The sequence below is a fragment of the Eretmochelys imbricata genome, chromosome 2, assembly GCF_965152235.1.
Source record: "Eretmochelys imbricata isolate rEreImb1 chromosome 2, rEreImb1.hap1, whole genome shotgun sequence".
In the NCBI taxonomy this organism is placed as follows: Eukaryota; Metazoa; Chordata; order Testudines; family Cheloniidae; genus Eretmochelys; species Eretmochelys imbricata.
In genome coordinates this window covers 16579238-16594790 of record NC_135573.1, presented here as the reverse complement: position 1 = coordinate 16594790, position 15553 = coordinate 16579238, and positions in this window count along the sequence as shown.

Sequence of the window (15553 nt, the reverse complement as noted above, 5' to 3'; positions counted from 1 at the left end):
TTTTACCTCCCACGACACAGGCTGGACACCTATTGATTTCTTTAGTGCACTGGTTTCAACATTTTCAGATTGGTGACTCCCTTATTCATAGGGACATTTTTGTGACCCTCTTAACATACTAAAAGAGCAAGAGTAAAAAAATGTATAAAAGATAAATTACATCAGCTTATCTCTGTTATCTGTGTACGTTTCAAGACAGGACAATTAACCGTAAAGTGTTGGTGTTTGGCGAGTAAGGGAAGTGAGATTTTCTTTTCTTTAGATTTTAATAAAATGTTCAGTGCCTCTTAGCCTTTGATTACCTTTTGTGGCACTGCCAGGGATTGTGACTAAAACCAGGCAGGAATGGGATATTCTATTTTGTGGGAAATTCCATGATTTTGAATATTTTTCCATTCCAAAATGGAACGAGAACAAAAACTTTCAAGATTTCCTGCAAATGATATCCTCCCCCAAAATTACAGGTCATTCAACAAGCTGTGTTTTGTTCTCTGCTTCAATTATATAGTATAAAATAAAAAACTGAAACAAAAAGTTGTTTTGAAACAGGAAGTCAAAATGTTCCATTCAGAAAAGATCAAAATGGAGCCTTTTGATCATATTGGAATGCTACCTATTCCAATTTTTATTCTAAATCAAATTTCAGTACAAATCAGTATGTAAAAAACATTTAGCTTTTGACAAATCAGCATTTTCTGATGGAAAAATATTCTAAGGTTAGAGAAACCAACAGAGTTGGGATTAGCATTTGCTTCCAAATCTCGAATCCAAATCTCAAATCCTCTTCCTCTTGCTTATAGTCCTCACTAGAAACATTGACAAACACTCCAGAGACATTAAAAGGTTATTTTTAGTATTTGCAGTCATACTTAATTTTTTTAAAAAATCTTTAAAATAAAAACCACATTGAGTTTCTTGAACACACACTAAAAAGCTCTTGGGTTTTTTTGACACAGTATTTCTTTGTTATCCTTTCGGAGTTGTCAAGGGCAAACTGTCATGCTCTAAGTCATCTGACAACTACAGTAATAAATCTAATGGGAAGATTGTAATTTGCTTCTCCCACAAGTGTCAATTAATGTTTTGATTAATGTGGTAAAGTCTCATTGGCCTGTTAGAACTTCCTCTAAAAGACATCAGACGTATACTCACTTGTCACAGAATCAGATACATGTAAATGACCTACATGCTAGCTCAACATGAAAATTGTCACTCAGGGAAAGAATTGTCACTGCAGGGAAAGAATCTAGATGTCATGTTCTGAATAGTCCAAAAGGGACAGAATTCAAGAGAATGCTAGGTTCTTCCTAACCTCTGGTGTGGATGATCTGTGCATTACTGTGATGGGGTATATCGGCCCTTCATGGGCCCCTATGGTACTACTCACCTTGCCCCCAGGAAAGGAGCTGCATAGGTGGGTTCTCCTGGCCTGCCTAGAAAGGCTGTTTGGAAGCAGCCAATCAGAGGCCAGCTGGCTCAGATAAAAGAACTTGCAGGGTCAGAGCAGGCCATTTCCTGGCTGGGAGTAGAAGGGTGAGGAAAGGTGCTCTGTTCTGATCAAAAGATGCTTGACTGGCTGCATTTATTGGCCCTGGCAGAACAAGGCCCTGATAATAGTAACCCTAACAGGCAAAGGTAAAGCAATCATGTGGGCAGAAGCCCAGGGGATGCAGCAGCAACTAATTAAAGGAGGCAGTACATGGTTGCTGTTTATAGGGTCCCTTGGCTGGAACATGGCATAGTGGGCGGTTCTGGATTCCCCCCCTGGCAAAGTGATCTGAGCCCTGTGAAGGGGACAAGGTTCCTTCAGAAGCTGAGTGAAGGGGTGAATTTAAAGGGCCCAGAGTCAGGGATGAAAACTTCCGTGAGTTTGGTGTACTCTCTGCTACTCTGGAAGGGTCCCTTTGTGACTGTGTGGCTTGGCTGGAGGGCTGAACTACTGAAGACCTACCTAGTGAGGTCAGCAACCTACAGAAAGAAAGAGATTTCAGTACCACACCTAGCCGCTAGGAGGCACTGAGATGAGCACCCTGTTACAATTACCTTTTTAAAAATGAAAAACTTGGAAATCTGTTCCTTGAAGATTGACATGAAAGTTCCTACAGTTCTAAGCATAATCAGACGTCCTACTACATTACACAGCTTTATGTATCCATTAGTACCTGAAAGCCCAGCTGTCTCATGTGTGTCATTCATAAAGTCATGCATGTAAAAAAGGCAAATGGGGGGGGAGCAGGGCATGTTTCCATGCACTGTGCTGTAATGAACAATGTTGTTGTTTGTACATGTTCTCCAAAGTCTGTGCACAGAGCAACCACCTCTTTGCTACTCCACACAGCTGTTACTCCACCTTTTCTAATCGACTGTCACAGTCCAACCGCCACTGCACCTTTAGACTCCAGCATGCATATGGGTCTCACAGGGCCTAGTGATGATCGAACCTGGTGATATCCTAAACAAAGAGAGCCCTCAGCCATGCTTGTAGCCATTTCCATTGCTTCACACAGACACAGGCATTCTAGGCTTCAAAGTGACAGTCCTGGAAGATTTTGTGCTGCCTTGTGCAGGTGGCAAATGAGGGGCTGTGTGTTTGGGGTTATTGTGTGTACTTGTTGTGTTTGTGGTGTGAATGGTTTTGAAGAACTGTGGCAGTTTGGCCAAGTATTTGTGTAGACTCCCTCACACAACCAATGAAACTGTTGCATGCAGATTTGTGGTTGAGCAACTGAGTGATTGAGTTACCTCAGATATCACAATGGTCTAGGACTCTTGGCATGGCATAGATACATGCCTTGCTGTCACATGGCAAAGAAAAATGGCTAAGAATTTAAAAATGGATGGTAACAGATCATGTAATCCAGTGATCATTCAACCTGATATTCTGAGCAAAATGAGCCCTCAGCCATGTTTGTAGATGCTTCCATCGCTTCATACTGACAAACATTTTAGACTTCAGAATGACATTCTTGAAATCTTGTAATATAGATTCACATATTCAGCCCAAGGTTTCCAGAAACAACTTTTGTAGCCCAGTTATTAGATAAAGAGACCTCTGGATTCTATTCCTTTCTCTGCCATTGCTTTACTAGGTGATCTGCGGCAGGTCACTTAACCTCTCTGGGCCTCAGTTTGCACATCTGTAAGATAAGGATAACACAGTCCCAGCCCATGAGAAGTCAAGAAGGGTTTGAACTCATGTGGTTGATGATTTTTCCTCACTAGAGGTGGAATTCACCTGTGTGCAGAAGGTCTGCCACTTCTCTCTCCAAACAGGAAGAGCTATTGGAGCTCAGTCCTGACCAAGAACCTTTTGAATAGCCATAGAAATAGGCCTGAATTTTTCTGACATATGGGGGTTTGAAAGGACACGCAAGCAGATCTGAGACCAACTGCAGATTTCTTTCTGGAAGGCAGCATATTTACTCTGAGCAACTCAGTTGAGCCTGGTTTCTCCCAGTAAAGCCACACACATGGAGTTCAGGAGCTATTTTGTATGGGAGCTTGTAGTGGGGTGGTTGCCCCAGTCCTGGATAACAGGTTAAAAGCAGCCAAGCTAGGCTGATTGGGGAAGCAGCCACAGGTGTGGCTAGCTCAATTAGGGCCCAGCTGGCCCTGATAAAAGGGCTGTAGCTCAGGAGACAGAGGAGTTTTATTCTAGCTCTAGAGTGGGAAGGCTAGCTGCTTGGTAGTAAGGTACCTGAAGCAGTACACAGCAGTGCTGGGGAGCTCCAGCCTGGTAAACCCCTAGGCTGCAGGCCTTGCTAAAGGCCAGGAAAGGTACTGGGGCTACAGAGGTGTAGCCTGGGAATAGGCTGAGGAAGCAGGTCCTAACCCCTTGCCAATGATGACTGGCCCAGTGAGTGAGGGCTATATGATGACTGGCAATAGCCACTGAGGCAAAGTGGGGATAAAGGATTGGGGGTTCCCCTAGATGGGGACACCCAGAGAGTGGGGGTACTACTGGGGCAGAACCCTGAGGTAAAGGGGCACTGGGGTCTGGGAGGGACCCGGGGGCCATAAGGCAGGTGAGACAGCAGCCAGCGGAGGGCGCTCTGTATTTAGAGTTGAGCTAACTCCCAAAACGACCAGCAAGAGGCACCGCTTTGCTACAGAGCTGTTTACTCATCTATTTCCCTCCTTTGACAGAAGTTAATGGAATTAATTTTCTGCAGTTATAATGAGTCTAAAATCAGCCCTGAGGAGGTGGAAAGGTACAACCATGACACAGGAACACCAACGTTGTGGGGAAACCGACAGCTAGAAATATGACTGGACATGCAGAACCAATAGCACATAGCCATATGTTGGGAAGTAAATGAACAAGCCTTTACTATCACCTGATACTGGGTAAATCCTACACTAGATATTTAAATCCTTTCTCCTCGGAGTGTAGCAGTATCAATGAATATGTATACATTTCTAAAGCAGCCATTACTATAGTATCTGGGGCTCTGTCATAATAATGTCCATAATTAATGGCAGAGACAAGAATAGAACTCAGATCTTCTGGCTCCCACTTTTGTGCCCTATGCACTCAATCTCATAGCCTCTCTACAGATATTACTACTTACAACAAATCCATGAAATCCATGCAGTTCTTCTCTCCTTCTACCCACCCACAGGATGTTTAACTGGAAAAATCCTGCTCTGAGAAAAGCGAGGCTAACAATTACGAAAGGTCCTACTCTCAAAGGAGTGAGGCCTAATTGTTATGAAAACACCTACCCAAAGACACGATGTTCAGAAGGTCGTTACACTCAGGCTCAGCCCAATCTTTGGCTGAAGTCAATTCCTCAGCTGTTGGCCTTTGTCACTGAGAGCTCTGTCTAAGACCTGCAAGGAAGGTCTGGGCTCTGTTAGCCAGCATCTGGCTGATTCGCAGCTGCTGCTCCTGGGCCTGGAGAATAGGGGGTGGGGAAAGATGGCCTACTCCCCCTAAACCTGAACAGGTCTTCCTGGCAGAAGACCACAGACAACTGATGCTGCATAAAATGTTTATTTAGAAAGTGGAGAGACTGGACTCCTGACCCATCCAGTAACAATTGTGTTCTTTTTCCCCATGATTAAAGTAACCAATGACAAATTTTAGGTCTGATACTACCAGTGATTGAAACAAATGCTCTATGCCATATGAAGGCAGAAATCCTCATTTTCCAATGGCATATAACAGTTAATTCTAACCCTGGCAATTCACAAAACATTAGATATTATAATCACACTGAATACTGTTTTCTCTTTCCAACTTCCTTCCACTTGATTTCCAACCTGATTAATGTGGCTGGTATCTACAGCCATTCTAGAATCCCAGTATCACCCAACATCCTGGAATAGATGCACACGCTTTGGGGAGGAGGAAAAGCTTTTGTCTAACTAAAAGAACAGGCAATCTAAGTTATTCAACAGCCAGGTATGTCCAGGTCACTTCTGAGCTCAGGACAAACTACTGCCAGGTCCCTATCAGTTATAAGTGTAACCCTTCTGCCCATCAGAGTTGGCAGCAACAAGGGCCGGGTTCAGTATCTAGAGTTTCCATTCCAAAAACACAATGCAAAACTGGCTTGAGCCCCCACCCAGTGACCTGGGACAAATATATACCACCCCCACTGGGTGCCTATAAGAGGAAGTACTTCCCTTCTGGCAAGCACAGAGTCTGAGTGTAGCAAAAGCCTTTTAATAACAGAGATAAACAATGTGGCATTATGTTGGAGGAACACCACCAACAGGATTCATAACACAACCCATGAGCAAAAACCCATCCCAAGCAAAATGGGCCGTGTCCTTTCCCTTTGGTTCTTGAGTCCAGCAACCCAAAAGTCCCCCAAAGTCCCAAAAGTCCAACAACCCAAAAGTCTCTATCCCTGGTCAGTGCAGCCCCAGAGTTCAAAAATTTATCTGCAGAGTTTTACCTCCCAACCCGGGCAGAGGTGGGAGGGTTAAGGGATACCTTACATGGTCTGAAGCCAATTGCCCCACCTCTCCGTGGGGCTCCGCTCCACTCTACCAGCCATCCCATGAGCCACTCCAGCTGTTCCACAAAGTGCTCCACAATATATTTTCAGGCTCCCCCACTACTTAACACAACACTCAGTGATTTCAACTCTTAGTAATTTTAGCTCTTTTGTGATCTACAGCTTGTAGTAGGGGAGCCTCAGTACTAGTACACTATTGGCCCAAAGTGAATTCAGCTCAGCAGCCTGTAACTAGATTCTTAATAGAATCAAAACCAGCTCTGCCATCCTACGGGGAGGAGGGGCAGAGAGAAGGGAATACAATTAGCATGTAGGGCCCTCACCAGGGGGCTCATACTACCAGGTATTAATACCTATCCCCAACCTTTCTCAATTAACTGCATTTTGGAACCCACATACCTTTCCTAGCGAGTGCTTCTTAGTTGATGGCGAGTCCCTCCATCGTAACAAAAGGCCAAGTACAGTTCCACTATCCTTGATTCACATAATCAGGATAATAACAATTTATTCTTCCTGCCCCAATAACAGAGAAACTGGGGATCCCACAGCAGCCAAAGTGACCATTTGGGCAGCTATGGGCTCATACTAGGCAGGGTGGGTGTGCCTATGCAAATGAGATGAGCCCTTGAAGTTCTTTTCCACAACTTGCCACAACTCACCACCAGATGTCAGGGTGGAGCTCATCCTGACTCTGCTTACATAAGGAAACAGATCTTTTATTCAGTTGTCACCCCCTTCAGGGAGGACACTACCTATCGAGCAGACTTACTTAGCACCAGCAGGTAGGTCACTGGTGACAAACCAGACAATAGTCCCACATCGGGCCTACCTTCCCTCTGGGAGGCTCTAGCCATCAGCAGGCCTCAAGCTAGCCTAGTCAGACCTTTCTCTCAGAGTGAGCCCTAGAGATCTAATCTCCTTCCCGGCCAGCCCCCAACTGACTTGTGCTCTCCCTCTTTTAACTCCACTCTCCAAGCTTGCCACCTACTGCAGATGTAGCAGGGAGGGGCAGACTGATCCTGTAGCCATTTGTTAACCCTTTCTTGGGCAGTGTGTGGTTTGTAAACCCCATTGTACAAAGCACCACAGTGGACTCAAGCCAGAGAAAACCACTCAAATGAATAACCACAACAATAGTACTACATTTTCCTCTGCTACCACTGGCAACTATTCAATTAAATAACTCCTACATGATGAGATTCCATTAGTCATTAAACTTTTTCAATTAATTCTCATTCATTCTGATAGCATAATCTGGGTTTTGGTAAGCATCCACTGTCAAACACTGATAAGGAAGGAGAATTTGCCTTTCATGTCATAGAGGTGGTAATAGCACCTCATCAGAGCTGATAAAGTCTGAGATATTACCCTCCGCAGCACAGCAGTCACTTGAATGCAGTTAGCAGGCAGTAATCCAGTATTAGAGTCACATCTACAAGAAAGAAATTAACTATATTCAGGAGCCTTTCACACCTCTCTAGCACTTCAGGAGCATTCAAATCCTGTCTCTTGCACTGGCTACACTGGAAAATTGCACCAGTTTAATCTAACTAAAACAGTACCGGGCAAGCTGGTTGAAACTATAGCAAAGAATAAAATTGTCAGACACATAGATGAACATAATTTGTTGGGGAAGAGTCAACACGGATTTTGTAAAGGGAAATCATGCCTCACCAACCTGTTAGAATTCTTTGAGAGGGTCAACAAGCATGTGGACAAGGGGGATCCAGTTGATATAGTGTACTTGGACTTTCAGAAAGCCTCTGACAAGGCTAAAGGTTCTTAAGCAAAATAAGCAATCATAGTATAAGAGAAAAGGTGCTCTTATGGATCAGCAACTGGTTAAAAGATAGGAAACAAACGGTAGGAATAAATGGTCAATTTTCACAATGGAAAGAGGTAAATAACAGCGTCCCCCACAGACCTATACTGGGCCCAGTGCTGTTCAACATATTCATAAATGATCTAGAAAAAGGGGTAAACTATGAGGTGGCAAAGTTTTCAGAGGATAAAAAATTACTCAAGGTAGTTAAGTCCAAAGCTGACTGTGAAGAGTTACAAAGGGATCTTGCTAAACTGAGTGACCGCAACAAAATGGCAGATGAAATTCAATGTTAAGTGCAAAGTAATGCACATTGGAAAAAATAATCCCAAGTGTACATACAAAATGAAGGGGTCTACATTAGCTTTTGCCACTCAAAAAGATCTTAGAGTCACTGTGGATAGTTCTCTGAAATCATCTGCTCAATGTGAAGTGGCAGTCAAAAAAGTGAACAGAATGTTTGGAACCATGAGAAAAGAGAGAGATAATGAGACAGAAAATATCACAAAGCCATTATATAAATCCATGGGACACCCACACCTTGAATACGCATGCAAGGCATATTAGAATTGAAAAAGGGACAGAGAAGGGCAACAAAAATGATTAGGGGCATGGAACAGCTTTCATGTGAGGAGAAATTAAAAAGATGGGGACTGTGTATCTTAGACAAGAGATCACAGTGGGTATGATAGAGGTCTATAAAATCATGAGTGGTGTGGAGAAAGTGAATAGAGAAGTATAATATACATCCTTCATATAACACAAGAAATAGAGGACACCTGATGAAATTAATAGACAGCAGGTTTAAAACAAACATAAGGATGTATTTCTTCACACAACACATGGTCAAACTGTGGAACTTGTTGCCATGGGATATTGTAGAGGCCAAAAAATAAGTGGGATCAAAAAAGAATTAGATAAGTGCATGCAGGATAGGTCCATCAACGGTTATTAGCCAAGATGGTCAGTGATGCAACTCCATGCTCTAGGTGTCCCTAAACCACCAACTTCCAGAAGCTGAGACTGGACAAAGGGAATGAATCACTCAAAATTGCCCTGTTCAGTTCATTCCCTCTGAAGCGTCTGGCACAGTCCACTGCCAGAAAACAGCATACTGGGCTAGATGGACCATTGATCAGAACTAGTATGACCATTCTTATGATCTCCTAATGTAGACAGACTTAAAACATCTAAAAACTTGCCTATACCAATTTAGCTTCATTTGTAAAGTAGCAGATTAAGCTGAGAATGGGCGACGGGATGGATCACTTGATTATTAACTGTTCTGTTCATTCTCTCTGGGGCCCCTGGCATTGGCCACTGTTGGAAGACAGGATACTGGGCTAGATGGACCTTTGGTCTGATTCAGTATGGCTGTTCATATGTTCTTACATTGTATACACAAAGTTTAAACAGATATGTGTGTACATTAGGCAGTTAACAAGACTGAGTTAAAATAAATTTTAGTTAAACCAGTACAACTTTTTACTAAAGACAAGGGGGCAGATATAAAAGTACTTAGGCACCTAAAGATGTAGATAGGTGTCCATTGGGAGTTAAGCACCTTGGATGGGATCCACGAAGGGACTTGGACATTGCAAAGCTGCACGTCACAGCCCCAAACTCTTAGGCGTCTAGACAACCACAGAAACAACAGTCTGAGCCACAAAGCCTGAGTCAGGCACTTACACTCCCTATACACTGAATGTGGAGAAATAGGCTCCTCAGAAACTAGCACGCTAGGTGGGGACCTGCCTCAGCTAGCCAATGGGAGATGCTGACCAGAGGGGCGTGTGCTAAGCCCCACCCCTCTCTAGGAGATAGGTGCCTAAGCCTGGACTGCAGGGAGGGGCCTTTTTCTTCTAGCAATACATGAAAAGAAAGCAGATGGCTTAGGTGCCTAAACCACTTGTTGTGGGAATGACTTTGGCACCTGCCTCGCTCCAAACAAAAAGGCCAGAGGAGATGGTGGTGCTACTGGCCTTATAACTTCTAGCCCAGTAGTTAGAGCATTCATCTGGGATACGGGAGACCCAGGTTTAATTCCTCCCCTTTCTGTCAGAGGAGGAGAAAGGATCTGAACAAGGTGTCTCCCACGTTTCTGGAGGGTGCATGAACCACCAGGCTACAGAGTCATTCTCACACTCTCTCTCTCTCTCTGGCACCATGACTGTTCCACTATGGATAAATACTGCCAGTCCTGAGAGGTGGGAGACCCCCTCTTCAAATCTTTTCTCCCGCTCTGACAGAGAGGGGGTGGGGGATTGGGCCCCACATGTGACTTAAGAGACTGAAGCACCTAAGTTGCTTCATGGCTTGCACCCATAGATCTTTTGAAAATCCCACTGTACCTCTATCTGCAGTGTTAGGTGCCTAAATACCTTTGAAAATATGGCCTCAGAGTCATGGGAACCAGAGTGAAACGCATAGTTGAATAAAATGAACTGGTATTGACATGCATTTAAAGTATTTCCCATTGTAGAATGAAGCTCAGGGTACAAATCTGGAAAACTTGGTTGCTATTATTTCCTGGTTAACCTATTGGTTTGTTTCTGAGTGTGCAGTATGGATGGTTGTGTAAAACACTCCTTGGTTGTGTATATCCCCGGCAAAAGTTTTTAGATCTGATACATTTTCTCTGAAATGAGGAGGAATATTAGAAAGTTCTTACCAATCTTAGTGAAAACCTTAATTAAAGAGTCAGATGACTGACTTTGCCTGGTTGCAACACTGTCAAGACCAATTTACGGTCACTGTAATTATACTGTAGGTATTATTACACAATGTTAGCTAGAGGAGCAATTAAACAGAGGGTCAAACCACAGGCAGAGTTCAGCTTTTTCTAACCAAATGTTCTACAAGGACTTTTACTTTTTAAAGGAAGCTTCCAAGGGGATAGACACTGACAACTCAAAATCCTGGAGCTTTCCCTTCCTAGAATGTGTACAGTATAACAATAACATGTTTTCCCATACACTAAGGCCTTGTCTATATTAGAAAATTAAACTATATTGGTAAAACAGTACAAGCCCCCCCTAGTGTGGAGTCAGTTATATTGGACTTAAGGTGCTTTATACTAGTATAGCTATTCCCACACAGAAGGGGAAATGATCAGCGACAGAGTGGGATCTGTCTGTATCATGATGGCCTCTATATGATACTGCATATGGAAATGTTGGCACCATGACTCCACAAGTCTAGCTTGGCCCAAGGGCAGCTGATTGTCCTGCAGGCCAGACGGCTGCCCCACCTGGGAAAGGAGTTTTTATTATTTCGTTGAAGGAGCATTATTAAGAATAATCTGGGGCTATCGGCTTTGAATGACTCTCTACTATTGGCCCACTCCCTTGGAGCAATGGTCCTTCTACACAGGACCCCAAGGGCAGGACAAGTATTACTGGTAGGTATGAAGTTTCTCAGGGTGAGCACATGACACAGAGAGGGAGGCTCTATTTCAAAGTGGGGCTCTGCTCGGTGCAGGGGATCACCATTGCCCCATGTAAGCAGGGAATGCTGGAAAGAGCAAGGGCAGGAGGGAATGTGCCCAGCCTGAAACGCTGACGGACCACAGACTCGCAAAAGGGATGAGCTCAGAGTGGGGGAGGGGGTGTCTCAGGACTTTTGTTATTTTTCAAAGGTCTGTCACTCTTGAGTGCTTTAGGAGTAAAGTGACTGTTGTTAAGAAATTGTTTTGCTAAGCCTGTGTGCCTTCCGTGCCTGTCATGTTGTCTCCAGCAGGGTTAATCTAGAAGCCCAGAGCACCCACAGCATTGGTGAGATACTGAAAGAACATGTGTAAATGACTAGGGGACATGGTGAAGTTCAGACACTGGTTTCAGGATCAAGGGCAGCTGGGTGTCATCGTCCCATGTTCCAAAGATAGGCAAGGACAAAGAGGTCTGTACTTGGGAGTATGCCCTATATACTCAGAGCTAGAAACAGTTACTAGACTCTACCCAGACCCAGTTCATAGAATCATAGAATCATAGAATATCAGGGTTGGAAGGGACCCCTGAAGGTCATCTAGTCCAACCCCCTGCTCGAAGAAGGACCTATTCCCAGTTAAATCATCGCAGCCAGGGCTTTGTCAAGCCTGACCTTAAAAACCTCTAAGGAAGGAGATTCTACCACCTCCCTAGGTAACGCATTCCAGTATTTCACCACCCTCTTAGTGAAAAAGTTTTTCCTAATATCCAATCTAAACCTCCCCCACTGCAACTTGAGACCATTACTCCTCGTTCTGTCATCTGCTACCATTGAGAACAGTCTAGAGCCATCCTCTTTGGAACCCCCTTTCAGGTAGTTGAAAGCAGCTATCAAATCCCCCCTCATTCTTCTCTTCTGCAGGCTAAACAATCCCAGCTCCCTCAGCCTCTCCTCATAAGTCATGTGTTCTAGACCCCTAATCATTTTTGTTGCCCTTCGCTGGACTCTCTCCAATTTATCCACATCCTTCTTGTAGTGTGGGGCCCAAAACTGGACACAGTACTCCAGATGAGGCCTCACCAATGTCGAATAGAGGGGAACGATCAAGTCCCTCGATCTGCTGGCAATGCCCCTACTTATACATCCCAAAATGCCATTGGCCTTCTTGGCAACAAGGGCACACTGCTGACTCATATCCAGCTTCTCGTCCACTGTCACCCCTAGGTCCTTTTCCGCAGAACTGCTGCCTAGCCATTCGGTCCCTAGTCTGTAGCGGTGCATTGGATTCTTCCATCCTAAGTGCAGTTGGCTTGAAAGTACATGGGACCTAGCAACTGGGTCCCTTTACAGCACAGTGATGACTTTACAGTTAACTTCTGGGGGAGTATGTCACTTAAGTTATGCGTGCTGTGCGGTACCTTTATACCAGTGTAACTTGTCCATGCTAGGTTCTGTACTGATACAGCTATTTTGATTTTAAAAAGTCACATCCTCAACAAAATAGTTATACTGGCATGAAAACGTGTGCATAGATTGAGGTCTAAGAGCAATGTGTGATTTTAGTCTGGTTGACTTTTACTTCAGGTGGGTGTGGGCGGGGGAGAACAAAGTCTCTACAAAGGCTGGGTCAACAGTAGGGAAATTTTCTCCAAAATTTGAACTGGTTTTAAAACCAGTTCAGCTAAATTTGGAGCTGTAGCACAGACCAACATTTTAATTACATTTCTGGTGGTTTTCAAACCAGGTCAGTAAAAGGTTCTCAGGCCACCTTTAGCTTGGTGCATGCTATAGCTCCAACCTGGTTTTAAATCTGGTTAGAATTCTGGGGGGAATTTCCCCCTTCTAGACAGGTCTCATGTGAGAAGAGTGAGAGTGACTCAATCACTAAAGAACTGAACCATTGTGCTTTGAACTGGCAAATTAACCGCACTGTAGCACCAATTATGCTAAGTGTATACACTAGACATGCTGTTTAGGGTGTAGGTTAGTTCACGTTTTACCTTGTGTATACACCATAACTGTTATACTCTAGGTATTTATACCACAGTTCCCTGAAGCACTGGCTTCTGGGATATTTTGAAAGGCCTTCTGGGAGTTCAGAGGAATTATGGGAGATAAACTTCTATCATCCCTCTGGGAAAATCCCACAAGACCCTTGATGCTGGAGGCATTTCCTAGTTTTTCTCAAAATGAAGGTCAAGGTTAACACTCCGTGAGGATTTCTGATGAAACTTTTGAAAATCAGTTGACAGATATCTATTCTGTTAGGTATTATACAATCCTCACTGCTGTACTGTCTGAGGTTCAGATCCACAAAGGTAGTTAGGTTTACATAACTTCCATTGATTCAATATTAAATAAACCCACCTTTGACCCCATTTGCTTCTCCAGCTACTGCTTCATCTCACTTACAAATCTCTGCTCAATGAATGCACTATCTGCAATCATTGTCTGGAGTTCCTCTCCTCCAGTTCCATTTTAGACCTTCTCCATTCCAGCTTCTGCCCCTTGCCCTCCATTGAAATTACTTTTGCCAAAGGCTCTAATGAATGCTTCCTAGCCAAAACTCACAACCATTACTCCATCCTCATCATCCTTGGACATCGTCAGCCTCCTTCAATACTCTCAACCATACTCTTCTTGAAATCTTGTCCTCTCTTGGCTTTGATGACTCTGGCCTTGCCTGGTTCTTCTCCTATGTCTCTAGTTGCTCACTGAACATGTCTTTTGGAGGGACCTCTTCATCCTCTCTCCAAAAGAGAGAGAGTTCCATGGGAGTGCCACAGGGCTGTCATTGGTCCTCTTCTCCTCTCCCTCTACACGCTATCTCTGTGTAATCTCATTTGCATACACAAATTCAGCTGTCATATCTAGTGGTGTCCCCCAGGGATCTGTACTGGGACCAGTGCTGTTCATAATATTAATAAATGACCTGGGAAAGGGGATAAAAAGTGAGGTTGCAAAATTTGAAGATGATACAAAGTTATTCAAGATAGTTAAATCCAAAGCAGACTGTGCAGGGTTAGCAAGGTGATTTCACTAAACTGAATGACTGGGCAACAAAATGGCAGATGAAATTCAATGTTGATAAATGCAAAGTAATACACATTGGAAAACATAATCCCAACTAAGCATACAAAATGATAGAATCTAAATTAGCTGTTGCTACAAGAAAGAGATCTTGGAGTTATGGATAGTTCTCTGAAAACATCTGATCAATGTGCAGCGGGAGTCAAAAAAGCGAACAGAATATTAGGAACCATTACGAAAGGGAGAGATGATAAGACAGAAAATTTCATAATGCCACTCTATAAATCCCTGGTACACCCATACCTTGAATACTGCATGCAGTTCTGGTCACCCCATCTCAAAAAAGATGATATATTAGAATTGGAAAAGGTACAGAGAAGGGCAACAAAAATGATTAAGGGTATGGAACAGCTTCCATATGAGGAGAAATTAAAAAGACTCGGACTTTTTAGCTTGGAAAAGGGACGACTAAGAGGGGATATGATAGTGGTCTATAAAATCATGACTGGTGTGGAGAAAGTGAAATAGGAAGTGTTATTTCCTCTTCCCATAATACAAGAAGCAGGGTTACCCAATGAAATTAATAGGCAGCATGTTTAAAACAAACAAAAGGAAGTACTTCTTCACACAACACACAGTCAACCTGGAGAACTCGTTGCCAGGGGATGTTGGGAAGGCCAAAAGTATAACTGGGTTCAAAAAAGAACTAGATATGTTCATGAAGGATAGGTCCATCAATGGCTATTAGCAAAGATGGTCAGGGATACAACCCCATGCTCTGGGTGTCCCTGGCCTCTGATTGCCAGAAGCTAGGAGTGGACGACAGGGGATGGATCACTCAATGATTGCCTATTCTGTTAATTCCTTCCAAAGTACTTGGCATTGGCCACTATTCGAAGACAGGATACTGGGATAGATGGACCACTGCTCTGACTCTATATGGCTGTTCTTATGTTCTTACATTGATGATTCACAGATCTACCTCTCTACTCCAGACCTGTCCTTCTGTCCAAATCAAAATCTTGGCTTGTCCCTCTAACCTCTCCTTGTGGATATGTAGCCGTCAGCTCATGCGCAAAGTGGCTAAAACAGAACTCTTAATCTTCTCTCCCAAATCCTCCCTGCTACATCCTTTCTTGATCACTGTGAACAGTGCTATTCAGACCCATAATCTGAGCGTAATCTTTGATTTAAACATCTCTCTAGGTCTTTACATCCAGGCTATGTCTAATATTGATTCTTTGTGCATAATATCTGTAAGATGCAACTTCTCCTGCCCATCCACACACCTAAAACTCTCATTCGG